The 23,627-nt window shown below is 40.1% G+C and overlaps 1 long non-coding RNA gene across 3 annotated transcripts in view; it reads right to left on the reverse strand.

The window, feature by feature from the left end:
* LOC109936949 overlaps nucleotides 1-23,627 on the reverse strand; it is a 96,618-nt gene that overhangs the window by 44,729 nt on the left and 28,262 nt on the right. For all 3 annotated transcript variants that reach the window (XR_007263113.1, XR_007263112.1, XR_007263114.1), the window contains exon 2: nucleotides 16,133-16,253. This is a non-coding gene — a long non-coding RNA (uncharacterized LOC109936949). The remainder of the gene's footprint in view (nucleotides 1-16,132; nucleotides 16,254-23,627) is intronic.

Here is a 23,627-nt window from a genome sequence, read left to right on the forward strand (position 1 = left end):
GGAGCAGAAAGGCTGACGTTTCTGCTCCTATGATGCTGCTTGGCCTGCTGTGTTCATCCAGCTCTGCACCTTGTTGTCTCGGATTCTCCAGCATCTGCAGTTCCTACTATCTCTTTTTCACACAGGGGGTGGTTCTTCTGTGAAATGAACTGCCAGGGGAAGTAGTAGATGCAGGTAAAGTTACAATATTTAAAAGACATTTGGACAGGTACATGAATAAGAAATGTTTCGAGGGATATGGACCAAATGCAGACAAATCAGTCTGATTTAGTTTGGAAGACTTGGTCGGCATGGACGAGTTGGACTGAAGGGTCTGTTTCCATGCTATATGACTCTATGACTCTCTGTTATTGTTTCACTGATCCTTGTATATTATTGGTATGTTTATATCTAAGAAAATAATGTAACATTATTTAGCCAAAGTTGCTGCAGAATGTCTGTGAAAGACTTGGGTAAAAAGCAAAAGTAAAGGAAGGAAAGCAATAGGAAGCAGAAAGGGCTCTCAGGATTTCAGGAGGAATTAATACAGTAGGTGAGAAGGACGAGGGATATTCCTACACATGGCCAGGAGGCTATCAAGGCAATCTTGAAGATGAAATGGGGGTGGAGAGGTGACCAGGGCATCAGTAACTGGAGTCTGATCCTGAGGATCTGGTAGCAGTGCTGCAAGAAGTTCAATGAGGCAGGTTTTAATAAATGACCTCAAAGTAAAAGATCCCCTGGGAAATAATTATCATAACGTGATAGAATATAATATTCAGTTTGAGAGTGAGAAATTTGGGTCGGAAACAACTTTGTCTAACTTAAAATAAAGGGAATTACAAAGAAATTAGGATTACGTTGGCTAAAGTGTACTGGGTAGATAGATGAGCAGGAATGGCAGTAAACAAGCAGCGGTAGATATTTAAGGAGGTAATCAACAGCTCTCAGCAAAAATATATCCCAGTAAGGAGGAAAAATTCTAAGAGAGGGATAAACCTTAAACCAACCTTGGCTAATCAACGAAGTTAAGGAGAGTATTAAGTTGAAAGAAAAAGGATATAAGAAGGCATAAGTTGTGAGCCCTGAAGACTGGGACAAATTCAGAATCCAGCAAAGGAGGACTTAAAAGGTATAAAGATAGAGAAAATAAACTACAAGGGCAAACTAGAGAGGAACATAAAAACTGACAATAAGAGCCTCTTTAAATACATAAAAAGGAAGAGAGAGGTCAAAATGAACATAAGCCCCTTAGAAAATGAAACTGGGGAGATGGTTCTGAGAAGCAAGGAAATGGCAGTGGAGTTAAACAGATAATTTGCATCAGTGTTTATGGTAGAAGATACTTCAAACATCCAATTAATACTGAAGCATATGGGGGAAGAATGAAGTACCATCACCATCGTAGAAAAGTAGTATTAGACAAACTAATGGGGCTAAAGGAAGATAGGTCTCCAGACTCTGATGGCTTGCATCATAGGATCCTAAAAATGGATGCTTTGCTTGTAAGTTTCCAAAAATCTTTGAATTCTGGAGAAGTGCCAGAGGATTGGAAAACTGCCCATGTGACACTCTAGTCAAAAAGAGGGAGAGGCAAATGGCAGGTAACTTTATGCTGATCAGTCTAACAGCTATGGTTGGAATACATTCTTAAGTAGGTAATAGCAGAACACTTGGAAAATCATAATCTGATCAAGCAGCGTTTGCATGGCTTCTTGAAAAGGAAATCATGTTTGAATAATTTATTAAAGTTTGTTGAGGAAGTCTCAACCAGAGTGGATAGAGGGGAACCAGTAGACATGTTGCATTTGGACTTCTAGAAGGCACTCAACAAGTTCCCCCACAAAAGGTTAAGTCATAATATAAGAGCTCATGCTGTTGCAGATAGTACATTGCCATAGATAGAGAATTGACTAATGGGCAGGAAACAGCTGAGACTGAGGTCAGTGAATGCACTGTTTCACTAAACTCTTGCAACTCAATGCACAGAATAGCTCCACCACACATCCATCAGCAATTTCTGCACTTGGAACTCAGCTCTATCATTCAGACATTCTACTACCCTTTCATACACTTGATACTGCTTCATAGCCACCTCCTACTGATTCCACATAGCTCCAGCTTTGTGGAGATGGTGCTCTGTAGCATGCAGCCAGCTGGGTCAAAAACCAATATATCCAGCAATGATGAATTCATTCAGGATAACAGTATGTTTTTGCTTTATGTCTCTTCTAAACTCCCATCTCAGCCATATCCTGCTGTTTGGTATGAAGTCCAGTGTGGTTATTATCATCTGCCATCTCAACCCCTCACGCAACACCTACCCTTCTGCATTTCTGCTTTCAGCTGTCTAATGGCAGCTGGGCAGATAGTGACTGCCATCTCCTGAGGAAGCCATGAGGAACAGCAGACATGTGATGAAGAGGCAGTGACAGCCTGCAGCTCTGATAGAGGAGAGGGTCATGTTGAGCCGTGATCATCCGTCACGGAGTACGAGTAAGGCTGGGAAAGGTTAGTTCATGTGATCACTGGGCAGCAAGGTTGCGGATGGATTGTGGTCCAGGAGACTCAGGTTAGGACTTTAATGGGGAGAGACACACAGGAGGATGTGGATGGTCATTCCTATTGAGATAACTACTGGACATCCCATCATCACTGTCAACGAAATGACACGGGTGGTTCAAACTCAATGCAGAGCTTCACATTCAGCTTGGAGTTCATCCATTCCAGGTGGACATGATGGCTAACTCTATGACAGCATTTACAGACTCCACTGTGATGTTGTGTCTTGTGACTGGTGTATCAGTTTTCACTCCAGCAGCTAATGTCTCAGTGCTGCAATAGAATCTTAGACCGTCATCATGTGCTCTGTACCAGTTGCCATACAGTTTCAAACTGCTGCCTCTCAGGTTCTAGTGATCAAAGAGATTCCACAGTTTCCACATCAGCCAAGCTGTCTGTGCTCTAACAGACTACAAGGATTGGCGAGAGACCAATGCTGGCGGAGTGGCAGTACTGCACAGACCGGGTTGATCTCTCTCTCAGGATGAATGCACTCATACTGCCGCTCCACCAACTGCAGTTGCCCCTCAGCCAAACAGTTCAAAATGCTGCTGCCTGTGCCATGCAGGACAAAGCCCAGAGTTGTCCAATAAACATTCTGTTAGGTCATCTGTAACCGCCCAATGAAAACCAATTGCCTTCTACCAGCCTTGCTGCAGCAGTTGACTTAGCAGAGTGTTAGAGAACTTCAGTAGTTTTGTTTGTGCTACTGGAGGTGTTTTTTTTTAAAGTACCTGGAATGGTTACACGTTGGAAGATTTTAGTTAACAGTTTTGGCCGTGAGAATGCTGTGATGCTATGTAGCAAACGGATTGAAAGGTGGTAAAATTTAGAGTAGTTGTGATATTGGGATGACATCTTAGGAGAACTGATTTCTAGTTATTTGCTCACAGATAACTCGATCAAAGCATAGGGATTCCAAATGCTTCCTCCTCCTTTTGAGTACTGCTCCATCTCTCTGCTCCCACTGTCTGCTGCCTATGCACCTTTTCCAAATTGTTCTTCAGCCCATTAGGATCTACAACAATATATTACTGAAGCAGACATTTTACCATGAAGGTCCAGCTAACCTCTCTTACTTCTTCGTTTAGACCCACCACAACCACCCTCTTGAAAATTCAAAATATCTGTTCTCCAGCGCAGCAAAAATGCCACAGGGCAGTAATCTGTAAGTAGTAAACAAAAAAAAACTCAATTCATTATACTGTACTCTGAAAGTCCTGAGCTTTCACAGTTCAGCACTTCCTCAGTTCGTGTATGACTTGATTATCAGGGTAGTCAAAACGCATGTGGCCCAAGATTATAGTTAATGCTTTGAAAGTCTGTGAGTATGAAAAATAACTGAATGAAGAATAGCAGGAACAAGGGAGAAGCAAGACAGGTGAACTGAGGATCAAGTTTGAGAAAGAACATAAAATAAAATATTGCCTCATAGAAAGAGTAGAAAACAATAATACACCAGAGTGTCTGAGAAGAACATAATTTCCTTCATGACTTTGCTGCACCTTATCTTTGTAATCTCTTATAATTTCAAGATATCTGTGCTCCTCCAGTTCTGTTCTCCTGCATATTTCTGACTATAACCAGGCCATCCTGTAGCTGTAACTTCACTTTCAATGATTCAACAAACAGAATTTCCTTTTTGAACTCTCTCTACCTTGTTTTGCCTTTTGAAAGATGGTCCACAACTCCTATCTGACCAAGCGTTTGGTCATCTGCCCCAATATTGCCTACTTAACGATAATATCTCAAATTTTGCTTCATAATACTTCTGCAAAGTGCATCAGAAATTACAAACAAATTATAAATGACAAATGTTACAATTATAAATATTATTGTTGCCTGGATGCTGCATAATAATTGAAGTATGTGAGGCTTGTAAACATCCTATTTTATTTATATGTAGTACAAAACTCTGCAACTGCAATCTTTACCAACACTGTCAGCAATGAGGTATGTTTTATGGAATAAGTTTGGATTGAGGCTAAAAGCAGTAAAATGATGAATGAAGTCATGCAACTGTCATTTCTGCAGGATGCAGCCTTTTATGAATATTGTCCCTGACTGATGCAATAAGCTGAAGACAAAAAGCAATTGCGTTACTGTTAAAGCCAGACAGGAAGAGCTTGACAGACATTATCGTCAATTTGTATCAGAGAGGAAACATGATTCAATGACCACAGAATCAGAACTTTTTAGTAATGGGTGGGTGAAGAGGGGAGAGTTTCCTGAAGCAATAATGTCATCAGTTAAAAATAACGTATCACGATATTATCAAACATGCAGTGAATAGATTTGAAACGATCCTTTTGAGGAAAAACTGGCATGTAAAGGCTCAGTCTCAGTCAACACAGCCAAAAATGGTCATTACTTGGTACACACAACAATTGTGAATGCATTTCAGCTCTTGCAAAGATTTTCAGAAAAAAAACTTAAGTTTTAAAAGAATGTTTATTTTTGGAAACAACTTTAAAAGCAGTTTGCGCCAGATGTCTCCATAAGTGCTGGTTTTTTGACTGTAGAGACTGAAGTCCCAGTAACTGCAGGAGTGCACAAATGCGAAGTCCCATTCAACTCAATACCTGGTGTTGCAGTTGGAAGGCAGTGAGTGGGAAAAAGGTACTGCCTCACAAAGAATGAGAAGAATTGGTGCGAGTGAGAATCTTTGCCGGGTTAATTCTGTTTACTTCCTAGAACAAAAGACAAATCTGGAGAAGCTCAACTCTGAGTAATCAAGAGTCAGTTCATAGCCTGAACACTGAAGTAGCTGCTTCTCTGATATCAGGTTTTGGAAGTACAGCTACCTAGTGCTCGATGGAAGAGTTGACTTGTCAGTCATGATGCTGAATGCCTGTTGCAGAATGTCCTGCTTCTTCTCTGCTCCAGCATTTTATCATGCTCTGATGTTGGAATTTTCGCCGGGAGCTGACAGAACCCAGTAGCCACTGGAAAGGCTATGAATTGAGGAAGTCACACTTTCACCCACCTCCCCCAGTGTATTGACGATCATATTCCTAACAATATTGTTTCTCTACTCCTCCACATGTCCTGTCCTGATAGCATTTGCTGATACTATGAGCAGAATCAATGGATTGACATGTACTTCGACCTTTTCACAATACTCATACCGTAAGATCCATTGAAGAAAATAAACTTTGATGAAAGGGTGTGACTGAATTCTTAATTTCTTAATTCTAAATTATTATTACTGATGAACAACTCCATGGCCCCGAAAACTTAATTTTGTAAATGTGGATTCTCATTGTCTCAAAAGAATTTGTAAAAGTTCCATGATTTATTGAAAAAATATTTTAAAGAATCTTTGTTATAATTTTAGCTTCCACCTTCATTTCATATCCATGTCACAATTTTACTTCCTGTGACATGATGAAAAGACAAATTATGATCTGTACTTTCAACCTCTTGTATTTTTTTCCTGTGAGAATTATCCAGTCTAACTGGCTGATTTCAACCTGAAAGCTGCTCGCACTATTGTTGGATGCTACAGGTAGTGCCCAATTCAAAGCCACGTTTGTACAGAGAAAATCCATGCTCTAAGCCTGCTACATCTTTGTTGGTAACCTTTCGCAAGGTCAACAGTGATCACTGCCCCTTTGCCAATGATTTTAAAATTTGTTAAAATGTCTCAGCTGGATATCAATAAGATTTACTATTGCTGACAAATACTCATTTTATCAAAGATTTTCATTTTCCACTCACCAGGACAATTTCCAAGAAATATCAAAGTAAAGGGAAAGCAACATTTACGATGAAAGGATAGGAAATGAAAGGAGATATGAAAGCTTAGTTCTGATTGATTGGCAAGTGGACACTGTTTAGTAGAATGCATCAGTAAGTGATGACTGACAGTTAACAACTTAGGCTTTGTTTGAATTTTAAACCAGGTAAGTTCCACCTGCAGAGAGACAGAAAGCTCTACTGAATAAGAACAACACTAGGGAAGGTGATGGCTAATGTTGAAAGAACATCCACCTGGTATCATCACTGGATCCCAGGCCATAAGTGAATGATGGTGGGTGGGCGTTTGCGGGATTATTTGTTGTGAGCCCTGAATTTTGAGCCCCCTTCTCCCACCAAATCCATTACCAGTTGAAGAGTGTCAGCTGTGGGAAAAGAGCCTTAAATGGGCAATAATTGCCTGCAGAAATGCCTCAATTGCCAGCAAGGTGGAAAGATGGTCCAAGGTCTCCCTGCCATGGGCTTAGTCAGGATGGAGTTGGAAATGATGAGGTCCCTACCTGTCACCACATGATTAAGTACCATTGCTCACCACCCCCCCACACTTGCCACTAAATAGGAGGACATTTTGCCCATTGACTCTCCAAATGTGGTGGAGGTGAGGTGCAGTGCTGTAATCCTTCACTTGTCCATTAAGAAAGGAAGTGGTTTTTATTTTTTAAAAGGAATTTCCATTGAGCAAATTGAATGGGGAAGTGCTTTAGCCTGTAGCACTGATTTGAAAATCAATGAGCTATGTAAACAGAATTCCATCTCTTTTTAATGAAAAAGTAAAAATGGAGAATCAGGAGGTAAACTTTTCTGATAATTGCCATCTTGACCTCCAGGTATCTTGCTAACAATTGAAAATTCCTTGACAATATGGGTTTCCTGATAAACATTGAGTGTGAATGAGGGTAGTTATTGCCATTGCAAATATTGGATATTTAGGCAATGATCCAAACTTTTAAGATTGGTTTTTATAATTGATCAAAAACTCAATTGTCATGGTGTCATGTGATTACAAGGATGACAGAAGGTGATCTGAAAGGGTCTTGTTCTTTTTTATCCAGCATTTTCTTTGTTTGAAATCATCAATTGAAGGCTATTGAAGAAGTTTTTGAAGATAGGCCATGCAAAGTTAGAATGGGGAAATTATTACACCGAGTCAAATTGGACGCATAAGGCATACAACGTGAAGTGACCATTTAGTTGTATTATGGACAAATAGTATCATGCCTTGACTGTTGAAAGGGTTAAATGGCATCAGGTAAATTCGTCAGTTTTGGAAGAAGAACCAGACTTGTAATGTGTTTTTTTTCCATCTCCTTGGTAACAAAGAGATTTCAGTGCTCCAGATTTCCTGCCTGACAAAGACCACAATCTTTCACTGTAATTTAAACAAGTCAAAACCATTTATTTTTGTGATGATTAGGGTTTCATCAAATGTGAGCTTCTTATCAGTGATATTTCCCAAGAAGAGTTGGATATAAGTAAGGAGTACTTCTTTAATAAATAAAAAATCACTGTGGCAAGACAAATATTTTTCAGAGGAAATTAGAAGCAGCAATGAAGTCAGCAATTCTGGCAAACTCGCCTTCTGTCCATGTATGTTTAGCCTGGAAGGTAGTTTTCCTGGACGACTTTTTGTTTAGTTTTATAGAGAATCCAAAGATAACATAGGGTATTTCCAAGATGGACTTACTTCTGCTATGACTTCAATTTATAAAACTAAGTGGGTCTGAAACGGAGATGAATGACACACAACAAGCTCTCCACTTTTTCCATAAACTATTGTCTGATGCAGAGGAAGAGACAAAAATAAAAAAGAAAAGAGAAACAGGATGCTCTATCACCACCCTACCACCCCCACCACTCCCCACATGTCTACTTTTCAATTCAACTCTGGACTGAAATTAAGCTATGATGTAAAAGAGGAAGAGAATGCTCTTCTACCCTTGTCTTCGCATCGTTAAGTAACACTGCTGGCTTAAATAAGATGGATGGTGACTTCTTAAAAGCTCACAACTGGAGTAAAATTGTGTTGAGGCAAGGATTTAAGAAGGGCAGCTCTAAAGAGGCATTTACAGGACATTCTTAATGCTTAAAGGGCAAGTCTAGAAGAATTGTAAAAGAGAGCCTCACTTTTATTTCTCAAGGAAATGAGTCAGGGGATGGCAACTGTTCCTCATCCCACGTCAATAGCTGTCCCTGAAGGGCGTGTGCCTACTGCAGCTGCAGACTGAAGTCTACCCTGAAAAAAATACCAGGGCAGACGGTGTAGCTGACTCTTTTTGATGACTTGTGCAGCCAGGCAACTGGGTGCTGGGTGTTGTCCAGGGAAATCTGCCCTGAAATATCAAATCAGAAGCCAACTGAACCCATAGATTCAGTTTACCAATGTATTACTAGGTCTGCCATTTTGCAAAAGGAGCTCCAATTGTGTTACAACGAAATAGAGGTCTAGCTCTCAGAGGGTATGGATGCCTTGTGATGAAATCCTTCTTTGAAGTTTAAAGCATCTGGGAAAGACAAAATTACATGATATGCATTTAGCTACAAAGTGCTGTATTGCTGACTATAATTCAACTAGTGAATTATTTTAAATGGTACAAGTTAATGATCTATATACAGGAGCAAATATGATCAAATCCAGTTGGAATTTTATGAAAATTGATATACACAGTGCAATGGGTTAATGCACTATTGCACATGTGAGTACAAAAAATGAGTGACGGAGATATGGAAATACTACATCTCAAGAAATGCACATTTGAGGTTAATGTTAAGCAACATTACTTTTTATTCATTCCTCAAAAGGATATGGGCATTGCTGGCTAGGCCAATATTTATTGCCATCCTTAATTGTCCTTCCCACAACTGGGAGTGATTAACTGGGTGAAACTATTTTGTGTCTACAGTGGTGACCCAGTGGTTAGCACTGCCTCACAGTGCCAGGGACCTGGGTTCAATTCCAGCGTCAGGCAACTGTCTGTGTAGAGTTTGCACATTCTCCCCTTGTCTGCATTGGTTTCCTCCCACAGTCCAAAGGTGTGCAGGTTAGGTGGATTGGCCATGCTAAATTGCCCCATTGTGTCCAGGGATATGTAGGTCAGATGGATTAGCTATGGGAGCTAGAGGGTAGTGGGGGTAAGTCTGGAGGGGATGCTCTTCAGAGAGTCAGTATGGACTTGTTGGGCTGAATGGCCTGTTTTCACACTGTAGCGATTCTATGACATCCAGTGGATCCATTTGCCATTAAAGAAGAAGAATATACAAACACTAATATTTAATTTCACACTTTTCAAGCTCCCCATTGTTTCTAATATATAGTGGGTGACTTGCTAAGAAAAATTGAAGCCTGTTGTATTAAACGTACCATGATTGTTTGGTCCAGGGGTAAGTATTGAGACCACTGGTTTGTTTTTGATCTTGATTAATGACCATGAATTGGCTAGGTCATTGTTTCAAAGTTTGCAGAAAACATGTAAGGCAGAAATGTATACACCAATAAGGTGGAAGTGACATACCTAGACGGACATATGTAGACTCATAAAATGAGCAGACAAATGGCAGATGAAATTTAGCACAAAGAACTTTGAAGTGATCTATTTTGCTCAGGAGAGTGGGGAGAGGTGAAAAGTTGAAATAAAACACTTCTAAAGAGCTGCAGGAGCAGAGAGACCTGGTTGATTATGTAGCCAAATCTTTGAAGGTAGCCTGGCATATTAATAGGCTGTTGAGAAAGTATCCAAGTTCCCTGACTTTCCCAGAGAGAAAGAAAACAGAAAAATAAAGCAACACTTACAAATGAATGTATTGGTTATGATGGACCTCCATTTTGGGGAATACAAGATGAGTCAGCTCAGTATGTGTCATTTGCACATTTTACTATTTTTTCCTTTTGGATTATTAGTGATAAGGGCTGAATTATAACAGTAAAATATTTACACATTTGAGTTGGGTGTGAAGGATTAAATAGTCAGATATCTGCTCCCGAACCCATACCCAACTTCAACGCTTTTATTTCCAGCTGTTACTGAGGTTAGAACATGGGTGGGTCACCAATCTGATCCAAATAGGTGGCAACCATTTTAAATATGAAAATAAGGGTTTGAATCTCATTGCCATTTTACTTTTCAACTTTAACTATTGCTGACCAGGTTTCCTGACCTAGCAGCCTATTCCCTCCAGATGAGGTCTTGGTGGATTTAGGATGAATGTATGAATGTACCATCATAACAATTTCCTCGATCTAGCTGCCTGCTTCTGAGGCCTTTGTGACTTGACAGCCCCATCCCATGGCTTTCTCCCTAAGGCCATTAACCTGGGCTTGAAACCTCCAACTTCCTCCATGGCCTCTTCCGTCTGGCGCTCACCCCAGAAAACAAAACAGCACTGATCCTAACCCCCATCTCATACAACGCTGCCAATTATGTTGAGCTACTGAGGCAGAATGGATCACTGATGTCACTATCCTGATGTGGAGTTTTACAATGAGTGTTGGGGGACATTTCCAAAGGCCTTACAAAACAAGTAAAAACAATTAATATATGGTAAGCGTTTGTACGAGATCTAAAATTGAGTATTCTGTTTAATTCAAGGCACCAAATTTTAGGAACAGCGTTAAGGTCTCAGGGAGAGATTTACTTGTATTATACCAGGGATGAAGGATTTCAGCTATGTGCAGAGAGGGGTGCAGTGGGGGTTGTTTTCCTCACAGCAGAGAAGGTAGAAATGAGATTTCTTTTCAGGAGATGTTCAAATTCATGAACATTTTTTATTTTTGTGCTGCTGACTAGGCCAACAATTGTTTCCCATCCCTAACTGCCTTTGAGAAGGTGAGCTACTTCCTTGAACGACTGCTGCCCTTGGGGTGTTGGGAAATCCACAATGATTTTGGAAGAGAGTTGCAGGACTTTGACCCAGTGACAATGAAAAAATGGCGGTGTAGTTTCAAGTCAGGATAGTGTGTGACTTGGAGGGGAACTTGCTGGCAATTGTGTTCTTGTGTAGCTACTTCCTTTGTCCAAATAGGTGGGAGAGGTTGCTGTTTAGAAGATGCTGTCCATCTTGATGATGGTGTTTGTTGCTGCCACTGTGCTTCAGTGATGGAGGGAACAAATGTGCGTGGATGTGGTACCAATTAAAGTGAGTAGCTCTATCCTGAGTGATGTTGAGCTTCTGAAGTGTTGTTGGAGTGTTAAGTGGAGATTATTCTATCACACTCCAAACTTCTCCTTGTAGATGGTGGACAGGCTTCGGGTTTGGTCAGGAAGTAAGTTACACACCACAAAATTCCCAGCCGCTGACCAGTTCTTGCAGCCACATTATGTATGTAGCTGTTCAGTTTCAGTTTCTGGTCAATTTTAATGATAGTGGGTGATTAAGTGCTGGTAATGCCAAGAGATCGTGATCAGGTTCTCTCTTGTCAGGCACTTATATGATGTGATAGGTGTCGCTCAACAACACAAGTCTGATTGTCATCTATATCTTGCCTCATATGGACATGAACTGCTTTTGTATCTGAGGAGTCTGAATGGTGATGAACATTGTGCAATCATCAGTGAATATCCCTACTTCTCTACTTATGTTTGAGTGAGGGTCATTGATTAAGCAGCTGAAGGTGTTTGGGCCAAGGAATTATGCTGAGGAACTCCTGCAGAGATATCCTGGCACAGAAATGGTTGACATCCAACAACCATGACCATCTTCCTTTGTGTTTGTATGACTCAAAGTAGTGGAGTGATTTCCACCCAGTTTGAATTCCAGTTTTGTTAAGGCTACTCAATGCCACACTGGGTCCAACGTTCTCTTGATATCAAAAGCAGTTACTAACACCTCACTGAAGTAATTGAAAAGAAACTTTCTCTAGTGGCAGTATGGTCAGTAATTATTGGACACAGATTTAATGTTGTTGGCAAAAAAAAATCAGAAATGGCATAGAAAACATTTACTTTTACTCGGCAGGTGTTTTTGATCTAGAATGCACTGCCTGAAATGGTGGTAGAAGCAGATTCAATCATTACTTTCAAAAGGGATTTGGATAAATGTATGATGGGAAAAATTGTCAGGGCTGTGGGGAAAGTACAAATGGGACTAGCTGAATAGCTTTACCAAGCCAGCATGGGCACAATGGATTAAATGGCCTTCCTCTGTGCTGTGTCATTCTGTGATTCTGTGGTTCTATGGTACCAGGATAAAGGCTTGCAGCAGTCCAACTTTGTTTTTATGCACTATCTTTGGAACACAATAAACTCAAGGCCAAAAGTAGTAATCATTCACATTCAACCTTCCACCAATCAGCCAAATCAGCATTTGAATACACTGAACATCACAGACTCAAATACTTATCAACCTTTGAGTAAACATTCTTTCCAATACAGGGGTTATACTTCATTTTCATTCATTTAAATTTATGACATCGTGAAAAAATATTTGGGCTTATGTTATCCATCCCATACCTTCTTCGTATGTCTTATTTGGATAATCTGTTCTAGCCTCTAGAGTTTGAGTTTCTCTAATCTTTCTGACTTTCACTCCTGTTACACCCCAGATCATTCTTCGTGCTTGTTCTCTCACATTGCTCCCTCTTTAATGTATCTATGTCTTTACTGAAGCAGAGTAACTAAAACCGCTCAGAGTACTCAGCAAGATTTTTCTCACCAATGCATTATAAAGCCTCAACAGGCTTCCTGCAGACATTTAACACACCCTTACTGGTTGTGTATTCCACTACTTATCTCGTTATTGCCTATTAACATTACAGTGATATCAAAAAATCTGTCTATTTTCAGTACCAGAAGCTTTCTTAAATTTTCTGTGCTAATTCTATCACATTCATTATATCACACATATTTTTATTCATTATGCAAACATTCATTTGGCAGTTCTGAACTGATTATCTAACTATTCTGAACAATTTTATAAATTATTGAATGTTGTCTTAGTTCTTACAATTTATTTTATATTTTCAAGTTTACAATTGGTTTCTTCATTCAGATCATTAATGTAGGAACGAAATATTGTTACTCAAAGTTAATAATCTTGGAGGTTCTGAAATTCATATCACTCTTGGTATGCATCTAATGAGCAATCCTACGAATTGCCACTCTAAATCTAACCACTTGTCTACCACTCTCCACTCTTTCAAGACCCTACTTACAAATTACATTTGTGTCTATAGTTTTCGGTTACATGTCCTAGTCTATTTTATTAAAAAATCTATGCTTTCCTTAAATGTGGGCATCATTTTGTTGTCCATCCCTTGTTCTCATATAACTGAATGCTTAGTTGGACATTTCAGAGAAAGTCAGTATAGCAAATCTGGAATCACATTAGGCCAGATCAAGTAAGGACCAGATAAAAGGACTATAGTGAACCATATGGGCATTATGAAGAAGACCAATGACAGTTTCATGATGCTCATTACTAAAACCAGTTTGGTATTCCAGATTTTATTAATTTCATCACTTGATGTGGTGGGATTTGAACCCCCGTCCCAGATTATAAACTTGAGTTTATGAATTAATAGTGCAGTGACTTTACCATGATGCAACTTCATGTGGTTCAGTGTCAAATTCTGTTTGAGAGTACTCCTGCGCATATTCCGGCAAAGCACCTTGAGAACTTGATGTTGAAGGTGCTATATAGATAGAACAGTTGCTATTGCCGTACCCTGTACTTGATTTTACACAGCCTTCTGTGGCCTACAGTTCCTGAGGTGTAGCTCTCCTGCCGTTGGTTGCAGCTGAAATCAATAATTTCATAAAACTTGAAGTCAGGAAGTCCTGCTTCATTTTCAACACAGGCCTGGAGTTTCCTTGTAGTTGCTTATGCTCTTTTGTTGACTTTGCCAGAGGTAGAGCAGAAAGCATCATCACATAAATGCAATTCTCACTGCACCTCTGGAAAGATTGCTGAGAAAGAATGGGAGAAACTCCAAGGGTATTCCATTTCATGGTCTTCCACAGTGTAATTCCTTTCAGGAATCATCATGATCTAAAGGTAACCATTTTGTACTGCAGACCTTACTAATAACTCCTCCATGTTGGGCACCAATCACCATTCTTATAATGGTGGATTCATTGTCCTCTTGTGAAACAATGTCACACCTAATTATCATATTACACTTAGGATTTTACACAGCACAAAGTAAGCTTCTTAGCAGTCAGGAAACTTGGCACATTGTCTTCCAGGAGCAGTAGTTTCATTCCTCCCAGCCCCTGAATGAAACATTTTGGCGTCCTCCACTCCTGATCACCAGCCTCCTCGTGGAAATCTCAAACAGCAGGTTCCTCATCCCTGGCCAATCTCCAGATTCCCAGCCCCTCCTGACCTCATGTCTCTCATTAACCTGACCCTCAGTCCCTGATCACAGGCCTCACCTGCTGCTAAACCCAAACATTGCCCGCCAACCCCTCTCACAGGCCCCTTTTCACCCTCATGCCTGGCCCAGTCACAGGCCTGTCCCTCCATCGTGGATGACAGTCTCCCCCTCTCCCTCCAACTGTAGGCCGACCCCACCTCCCCACCTCCCTGCAGCCTCCTCCCCAACATGACAGTTGGAGTCAACCTTATTTCACTACCAATTCTTGACTTCTCCTCTCACACTGATTTCAAACCTTCCATATAACGACCACCAATAGCGGACACCTCTCTTTCCATCACTGATCTCAGCAGCCCCAATCCAGTCCGAATTATCAATCTCACCTCCCCGACTGGAGGCCCTCCATCAGCTCCAACTGATTCCTGTAACCCCACTTTACCACCCCTTGCTCCCTCCTGCATGCCAGCCCTGCAGTTGCCATTACCGCCCACCCACTGGTAAGGCTGAGAATAAGATGAGCTGCTGGGCAGGCATTGGAGCTATGAGATTTCAATGAGGCCCTGCCAGGTCTTGCCAGGTTCCTCATCTGTTTTTTGGCCTTTCATACAACCTCCCTGCTTCCCTGTAAATATTGGAACTATAATATCACTATTGTGTGAATGCATACTGGCCCAGTAGTCACAGACAATCTGTGTATCTATGTACTACATGCTGCAACTCAGCTCTCTGCAATGACTTAACTGGAGACTGTCTGCACTATTCAAGCCATGACAGAGTCAGCAGTACACTTAGGCCATTCCTCTGAGATCCTGACAGCAATATAAAAGCAGCTTCCCCTTTTTGCCCTCGCCTAGATTCCCATGGCTTTAATTTTATTCAAAGTCTTTAACTTGTGAGGTAATCAAAGTCTAATTTGGAAAAATATTAACTTGCGTTCACATGGCGCCTCATTGCATCCTTGGGAAATGTTTAAGTGCTTTACTCTCAATGGATAACTTTTCAAGTGCAGCCACTGTTGTAAGCAAGTAATGGAGTCACTGTGTACACATCAAAGTCCGACTAAAAGTCACTTGGATGAATGGCCAGCTGGTTGAGGGAAAACTATTGACCAGATACTCATGAATTGCCTACTCTGATTAACATCATAGAATCTATTACGGTTATGTGAATAAACAGTTAGAGACATGGTTTAACATTTCATCCGAAAAAAATGGATATCTTTTAACAGTATGAAACTCCCTACACGCTTCACTGAGCAGTCAGTCCATACTACATAAGTATGACCAGTAGTGGGTTTGAACCCATCCTCAGTAACCAGCGAATTTCATCAAATATACTCCTTATAATATCCACAAAGAAGTTCACCATTTGGGTGTTTGTTAACAGACAGGAGACGAATCCTTCAATCTGTATTAGAAGTGTGCAGATTGCAAATATGAGCGTCATGCTTCAACACTCAAAATATTTTCCAGCTCCCAGAATTAATGGGACTGAATTCAACTTAAAAGTGGAAGTAGTACTTACCATTAATGCAAAATAATTGACTGGTCTGTCATACAATTTATTTCGTCTCAACATGGAAAATTAGCCAATTTAAGCTGTGGCACCCAAATTCGACATCTCCGCTGTTCATCCCACTGATCAACTGGAAGATGAAAGGCAGTCATGTTAGTACATATTTCTAAGCTGCACTCCTTCTAATTCAGCCTGTTATTGCCAGCTCAGAGCTAGACTTGAAAGTACATGTTCTTTAATTAGATCATCCCATCACCTCTTCCAACCAATGAGCTTAAATTGACATTTTTATTGACAGTTTCACTAAATACGTTCAGTGTTTGAATCAAGTGTCAGAAAAATATGGGGTCAGTGCTTTGAACCCAATGGTCACATTTAAATGCACAACATGTTACAAAGTAGAAACAAAAACAAAGCTTACTGTAAAATTATCAGCAACATTCCTAATTGATTCAAACCATTAAACAGGAAAATGGCACATAAATAATTTATAAAATATTGATCCAGTCAAAGGATTTAAGTGACATCAAACCCAGTCAGGAAAGCATGATAATTTATACTGGTCATCTGATCCTGCCAATGATGTACTAGGTATTAATTGCAGCATAGACTTAGGTGGTAAATCTTTGTTTTAAAGTATTCCTGCTGATTTGATCTATGGTGATTTTGTGGTACAATTGAATTTAGAATTGCACTGTTGTACAGAGTTAGAAGAGATGTAATACTGATTTAGGATGCAGGGCCTGATCATGTGATTTCACTAGACAAACAGTTTTTTTCCATTTTTCTAATTTAGGAGAACATTTGTTGAGATGTATTATATTATTAATTAACTGCTGCTTGCTTCGATTTACTCAGTCAAGCTGTCGCTAAGTCAGCTGTCTTTTTTCAGATTCGAGTACTGCTTTGATACAAGTTCTTTGAGAGAATTAGAGAACCCTGTAGGCTCTATTTATAAGGGCAATAATACAAATTTTTGTTTGTGTAGTCTACTATGTACTTGCCAACTTCTAAAGCATCTTAGAGATCCTACAATTTGTGTAGATGTTTCAACATTGATAATCAGCTAGACTGTCGCTGTCTTTGAAGCTTTCACCATTACAGTCTAAATGTCATTTTTCAACCATTGTAACAGGAGTTTACAATCTGTACCATTGTTAAATGAACAGGATAGGAAGACCATCTGATGAAAAGATCTATCATCACTGTTTGTAAATCTATTATGTTTATCTGTACACGGACCAGGAAAAAACAATGATACTGAACTACAAGTTTTAGTGCCCTGTACATGAGAGGTGAAAGCTGGTTGGGAGATGAGCACAGGATTCAATGTCATAGTTTTGACCCATCTGTGTAGCTGCAAATGGCTACATGATGAAAATTATGAAGGAAGTACTGCCTGAATCATTTCTGACATCAAACCAACGACTTAGTTATTGGAAGTATTGCAAACTGACACGAAGTGTTATATCCAATCATGATGGAATCACTAAAGATATCAGTGCCCATTTAGACTGCATATTCATAGGGCTGGGTAGTGGATTAAACAATTGTTCCTTCACACCTCAGAACAAGAGTTCAACTGAAACTGAGGAAAGTAAGTTCTTTTTGAGAATTTGACATCCAAATGAGTTTGAAACATTTTACCTCAGTTCCCATTGGATGCATATGCACACTCTACAATTCATTGGAAACAGTGAAGAAAGTAACCATCCTGTTTTAAATTGTGGCTCAACTTATCTAAGCAAATTTTCCTTGGCAATTAGGCCAACTAAGTACAATTTTCATCTGCTGTACTTTCATTTGTTCTTTAAACATTCAATGGTCCCTGCTTTGGCACTTGATGGTTGCATCTACAATCTGCATGCACTGCAACAACTCACCAATGTTTCTTCGACGATATTTCTCAAATCTGCAAACTGCCATCTAGGTGGTCAAAGGCAGATGAATACTAACAACGAGACAATCCTCTCCAGGCCACACACCATTCAACTTGTAAATATACTGCCATTCATTCATTGCCACTGGGTCAAATTCCTGAAACTCCCTTTCTGACAGCACTATGACTGTACCTACACCTCAAGAACTGCAAGAATTGACGAAGGCAGCTAGCCACCACATTCTAGATGGCAATTAAGATGGGTAGTAAAAGCTGGCTTTGTTAGCCCATGAGCCAATAAAGAATGTGGATTGTCAGCATATTTACGTGAAGTGCAGTTCTACTCACAATCAAAGCTGCAAAACAAGCAAATAGCCAACCACGATTTCTTTCCTCATTTCAGGTCAAACTTATTGAAGAACGCTTCAAAATAAAAAACTGTAGCATGTTGCATTTTATATAGGTCCAGGGGCTGGAATGAATAACTAGCTGATATATCAAAAATTGTGTTTGGACAGACATAGCTATCACTATTAATTTAGATCCTGAGATCACACTGTGGGAACGAGTATAAGAATGCTTAACCAACTTGTCTCAAATAACATTTTGCAATATTTTAGTGACAGCAATAAATCACTTAAAATATTGAGTTTGATGTCCAATGGTATTATTTCAGGTTCCTTGTTTAGGCTCTTAATTAGCTTTGGCATTTCATGAATTCTGTCACCCTCTAGTCAAAGATTTTGCTGCCTCCAGTCTAGGAGTTTACAAAGGCCAAAGTGTACACTAAATCATTTTTCAACCTACAGCTGGAGTAATATCTTCCCAGAGAGATAACACATTCACTCCTCCTGCGCTGTCCAGTGGTATGTAGAAACAAGTATTAATCCTTCATCACTTGCCTATAGCAACATTGGTTCTGTGACTATTGGGTCTCAAAGAAGGTAGCTCTTTTTGTTGTCATGTGATGTAAATGATATGTTCATTCTTCCAGTTTATCACCAACTGTCAAAGGATAATTATATTTCCCTTCTCTTCAAATGAGAGCAGTGAGGCTGCCCAGGGGAGGGTTAGCTTTCTCACCTTCAGGTTGCTCCAAGCTTTTTTGATAATAAAGCTGCCTTTAAATCCAGTCCCTGTCAACTGTTGAATAAAAGGATCCCATAAATAATTTGTCATTGAGGCTAAGCCTTTCAAAGATCCTCACTAATTAGAAGTTTTATTCATGCCATTAGCATGTAAGTGCAGGAAGGGAGAAAAAGTTTCAAGTTCTCTTTGAGGGAAAAAAGGGAGGCATTTCCTGCTGTTTGATAATTTACGAGTGTGTTGACTTTTACAAAACTCCAGATGCAGATAATGCACATCTTCTTCTGTCTGTTAGCCATTAGTAACTAACACAATTTATAGATTTTTCACATGAAATAAATTATCTCAAGGTCTATTTTCAAATTAAATATAGTATGTATACATACATACTTTACAAGACATGTAGGAACCAAAGTTACTTAATAGCTTTAAGTAGGTTGTTGACACTTCACAACAGTACCAGTTTTGGAAATTCAATGTAGCCTAAATGTGGTGAAGCTTCACTTCCAGTAAAATCACTATTTTTATCTAAAGGCACTATTTTGCATGCAGTTACCTATGACCAAAACTAAAAAGCAAAAGGTGTAATATGTTTTCTTGTCTTTTGGATCATCTGTTTTCTTGACTCTCAGACCAAAACATTGCATTTTAAGAATAAAAAAATTGTCCCCCTGTCGTTTTGATGATTTTGAAAGTAAAATAAAAGCTTGAAATGGAGCTTCCTCTGCTTAAATTCATCCAGCTCAGTGTTCCTTGTAAAATGCTCTGTGACATTTCTTTACGTGAAGATGCCCTAAAACTGCAAATTGAAATAGCTTGTACTCTGTTTCCCTGTGTGCAGTGATGTGAGTTTTTGTAGATGTTGTATTTCTGTCTCCATCTCAGAATGTAGTGGTGGTAATTAAAAGGACAAAATAATGTTGCTTAAGCCTTTCACCCTATTCTGTCACAGTATGGTAGGCCAAGAGTTTATGACATTAACTTACATTTTAATATATCCTCTCATGCAGAAAATATCACAACGTAGCTTACAGAAATGCAAGGGTGTAAATGGATACTAAGCCACACAAGGAGACATTAGAATGAGTGCCCAAAATGCAGATCAAAACGATAAATTTTAAGCAAAACTTTAAAGGGCAAAGGTTAACAGAGAGTTATGAAGAGTAGGAATGGACTTCTTGGTTACCAGTAACAGGGGAAAAAATAAACAAGAAATATGGAATGCTAAATGAATGGAAAGTTCAATGGTAGGTCAAAGGTAGTGTTGCACTGGAGGAGGCAACAGGTATAGGAAGAAGCATGACCATTACAGGATTTAAACACAGGGATGAATATTTCAAATTATACACATTGAGGAAACACATCTAAAGGTAAAGTTTCCATAGTCCTATTCTCTTACGAGAGAGAGATGCTGTTGGTGGTTTAACCTGAGGGTCACCATGTCTCAGGTGAGGGGAGAAGTCAAGAAGGAGAGCCCTTCATTGTCAGCCAGTGCAGGGATTGAACCCACACTGTTAGCATTACTCTGTAGTGCAAAGACCAGCCATCCAGTCAACTGAGCTATGGGAGATATTAAAAAGGAAGTTCATAGAACATAGAACATAGAACATTACAGCGCAGTACAGGCCCTTCGGCCCTCGATGTTGCGCCGACCTGTGAAACCAATCTGAAGCCCATCTAACCTAAACTATTCCATTATCATCCTGAAACAATCTGTAATAACAAGCAGGAGCACTCAAGTGAAAAACTGAGAAACCAAGTGTGTAAACAGAAGGCCACTAGCCAAACCAACTAATTCGCGAAGGAAAACTCAAGAAAATGTGTTACTATTGCAGCATCAACTGCTTTAGACACCAACACATCACCCTTTTCAGAAACATATCTCCACATGATGTCAAGGAACAACTGAAGACACTGTATAATGCAAAAGTTATGTGCCTTGACAACATTCCAACAATAGTACTGTAGACACTACTCCAGAACTAGCAATGCCCCTGGCCAAACCATACTGGTGCAGCTATAATACTCGCACGCACCCAGCAATGTGGAAAACTGGCAGGGTGTGTCCTGTCTACAAAACAAAGGGACAAATCCAAACTGGCCAATGCCCACCTATCAGTCTGCTCTCCATAATCAGCAAAGTAATGGAAGGTGTCACAAGCAGTGGTGTCAAACAGTAATTTCCCAGCATTAAACTGCTCATTGACATGTTTAGGTTCACTAAGCTCCTAATATCATTATAACCTTAGTCCAAACATGGACAAAAGAGGTGAATTCCAGAAGTGAGGTGAGGTCCCTACACCCTCAAGGCTTGCAGTGGTTCATGAAGGTAGCTCACCATCCCCTTCTTGAGGACATTTAAGTGTGAGAAATAAATGCTGGGCTAGCCAATGATACCCACGTCCCATTAATGAATGAAAAAGAAGCCCACGTAAGCAAAGTGCTGATTCTATCTGGATGGGTGCTATGTTGTGCACTAAGCTGAACCCAAGGTGGTGAAACACAGTTTGGGATCTGTTTTTAATAAATAGAAAGTTCTGCTCAGGCCTGATAGATAAAGGGTGGAGAGCTGGGACCTCCTGCTGTCTGTTTGATTTCACACACCAAAGTGTTATGTCCAGAAGGGTACTGCTGGAAATTTTCTCAAAGTCTATCTTGCAAAATACACACCAACTGTTGACAATTCATTCATATCTGCTATTGAGAATTAGTAAGGGGTAAATGTAGCCTAAACAATGCCATAGACATATGGTGCCATGTTGCAAAGGTCAGGTGAGTTTTTGAGTCCATCACTGTACTAATACTGATTGATCCAGTGTAATACTGCCAATGTACACAAGCAATGAGTATGCTTGAGGACCTGTATAGTAGAATAAAAAACAGGAAAACCTGGACTGCTGCATTTGAGTACAATTGAAGACTGATTATAATGATTCACACATGTAGCTGGGAATGAATTAACTCAGTCAAGCTTCTGTAGGTGAGTTACTTCAAGCCATTTTGAGGCCTGAGTCTCATTTGAATGCAGCTGACAAGCTCCACATGCACCTAACCGTTGCCCTGAGGCAAATTGTCTATTGTAGGGAGTTGGTGACGATGGGTGTCTGATTGAGGATGGATTAGTGGTTTGCTGAAAGTGTCCAGTGTCTGAATGGAGCCAGCTGACTGTCCAAGCCTGAGCACGGTTGAAACTGGGTGGGTCTTGCATGAGTCAGTTATGGGTCAAGTTACTTTATGAGGCCTGAAGGAGCACCACTGTGTTTCCTTGCCCTTAAATGTACAATTAAAAACTTGTTTTTTGCATTTTATTATGGTTTTCTCCAAGGTGCACTTCAAAATCATAATTAGGGTGCTATGTGTGTTTTAGGACCCCAATGTTGATATTACAAGGGGCTTCCCTCAATGAAACAGGTTGGCACATTGTTTGCTCTTATTTGGAGCCTTCCTGGGGGAGACAGTGGTGCAGTGTGACTAGTAATCCTCAAATTGAGGACATGTTGGCACATCGTAGTGTTTAAAATTGTTTAGTGACAAAAACACAGGAATTGAATGCTAACGTCAGTAATGGTGACTATGAAACTTTCATTGATTGTTGTAAAAACTAACATTTTTTTGCTAGGGATATCTGGTTTGGACTATTGTAACTCCAGATCCACAATAACGTTGTTGACTCTTAACTGTCCCCTGATATGGTCCAGTAAGCCATTCAATTCAAGCGTAATTAAGGATGGGCAACAAATGCCAGACTTGCCAGCAACACCCAACTCCCATGAAAGAATAAAATAAAGTAGTGAAGACAAAATTCTGCAGTGATGAGCAACCAGAGGAATGGGTCTATAGAATCATTGCTGCTCTGACTGTTCTAGGACTGAAGGCCAGAAATATTAAACCAGTATTGCCTCTTGGATCACTGACCTTCCCCTGCCTACAGTGCGAGATAGCTAACAGGGAAAAAGGCAATGAATGAATGGGTCTGATTGCTCTTGACAGACAGCACCTAGGTCTGCTGCACACTGAATGAAATGATGTGCTGATTCACAAGGCCATTTGCAATCTCATGCAGATTGCCACTTCTGCCTTATTTTTTGAAAGAAGGGAGTCCTGTGTTTCATGAGTATGTTCTGCTCATGGTTCGCTCAGAAATGTAAAGTTCTAATTCCATTCTTCCAGTTCTTTCATGGCATTGAATATTAGAAGGAGGCAAACCATGCCCTCTTTTCATTGCAGTCTGAAGCTGTATTCTACATGTAAAGATCCAGACAGCCACTTTGACAGCTGCTGTCAAACCATCTGCACATAGACTAAGTGTGATGTTAGCGTGCTGGGAGGGTTAGGTGCCAGATGGGTAGGGGGTATAGTTGCCTAGTGAGTAAGGTGCCGAGTGGGTAGGGTGCCAGCTAGAGAGGGGTTAGGGTGCCTGGTGGTAGGATGCCAGATGGGTAGGGGTAGGATGCCAGCTGGGGTGGGTTGCAAGTGGCAGGTAAGTGTTTCAGGAAAGTTGGGGTGGGCTGGAGAAATTGGGTTTAGTGGGAAGTGAGT

This window comes from Rhincodon typus, chromosome 10, assembly GCF_021869965.1.
Source record: "Rhincodon typus isolate 14 chromosome 10, sRhiTyp1.1, whole genome shotgun sequence".
In the NCBI taxonomy this organism is placed as follows: Eukaryota; Metazoa; Chordata; class Chondrichthyes; order Orectolobiformes; family Rhincodontidae; genus Rhincodon; species Rhincodon typus.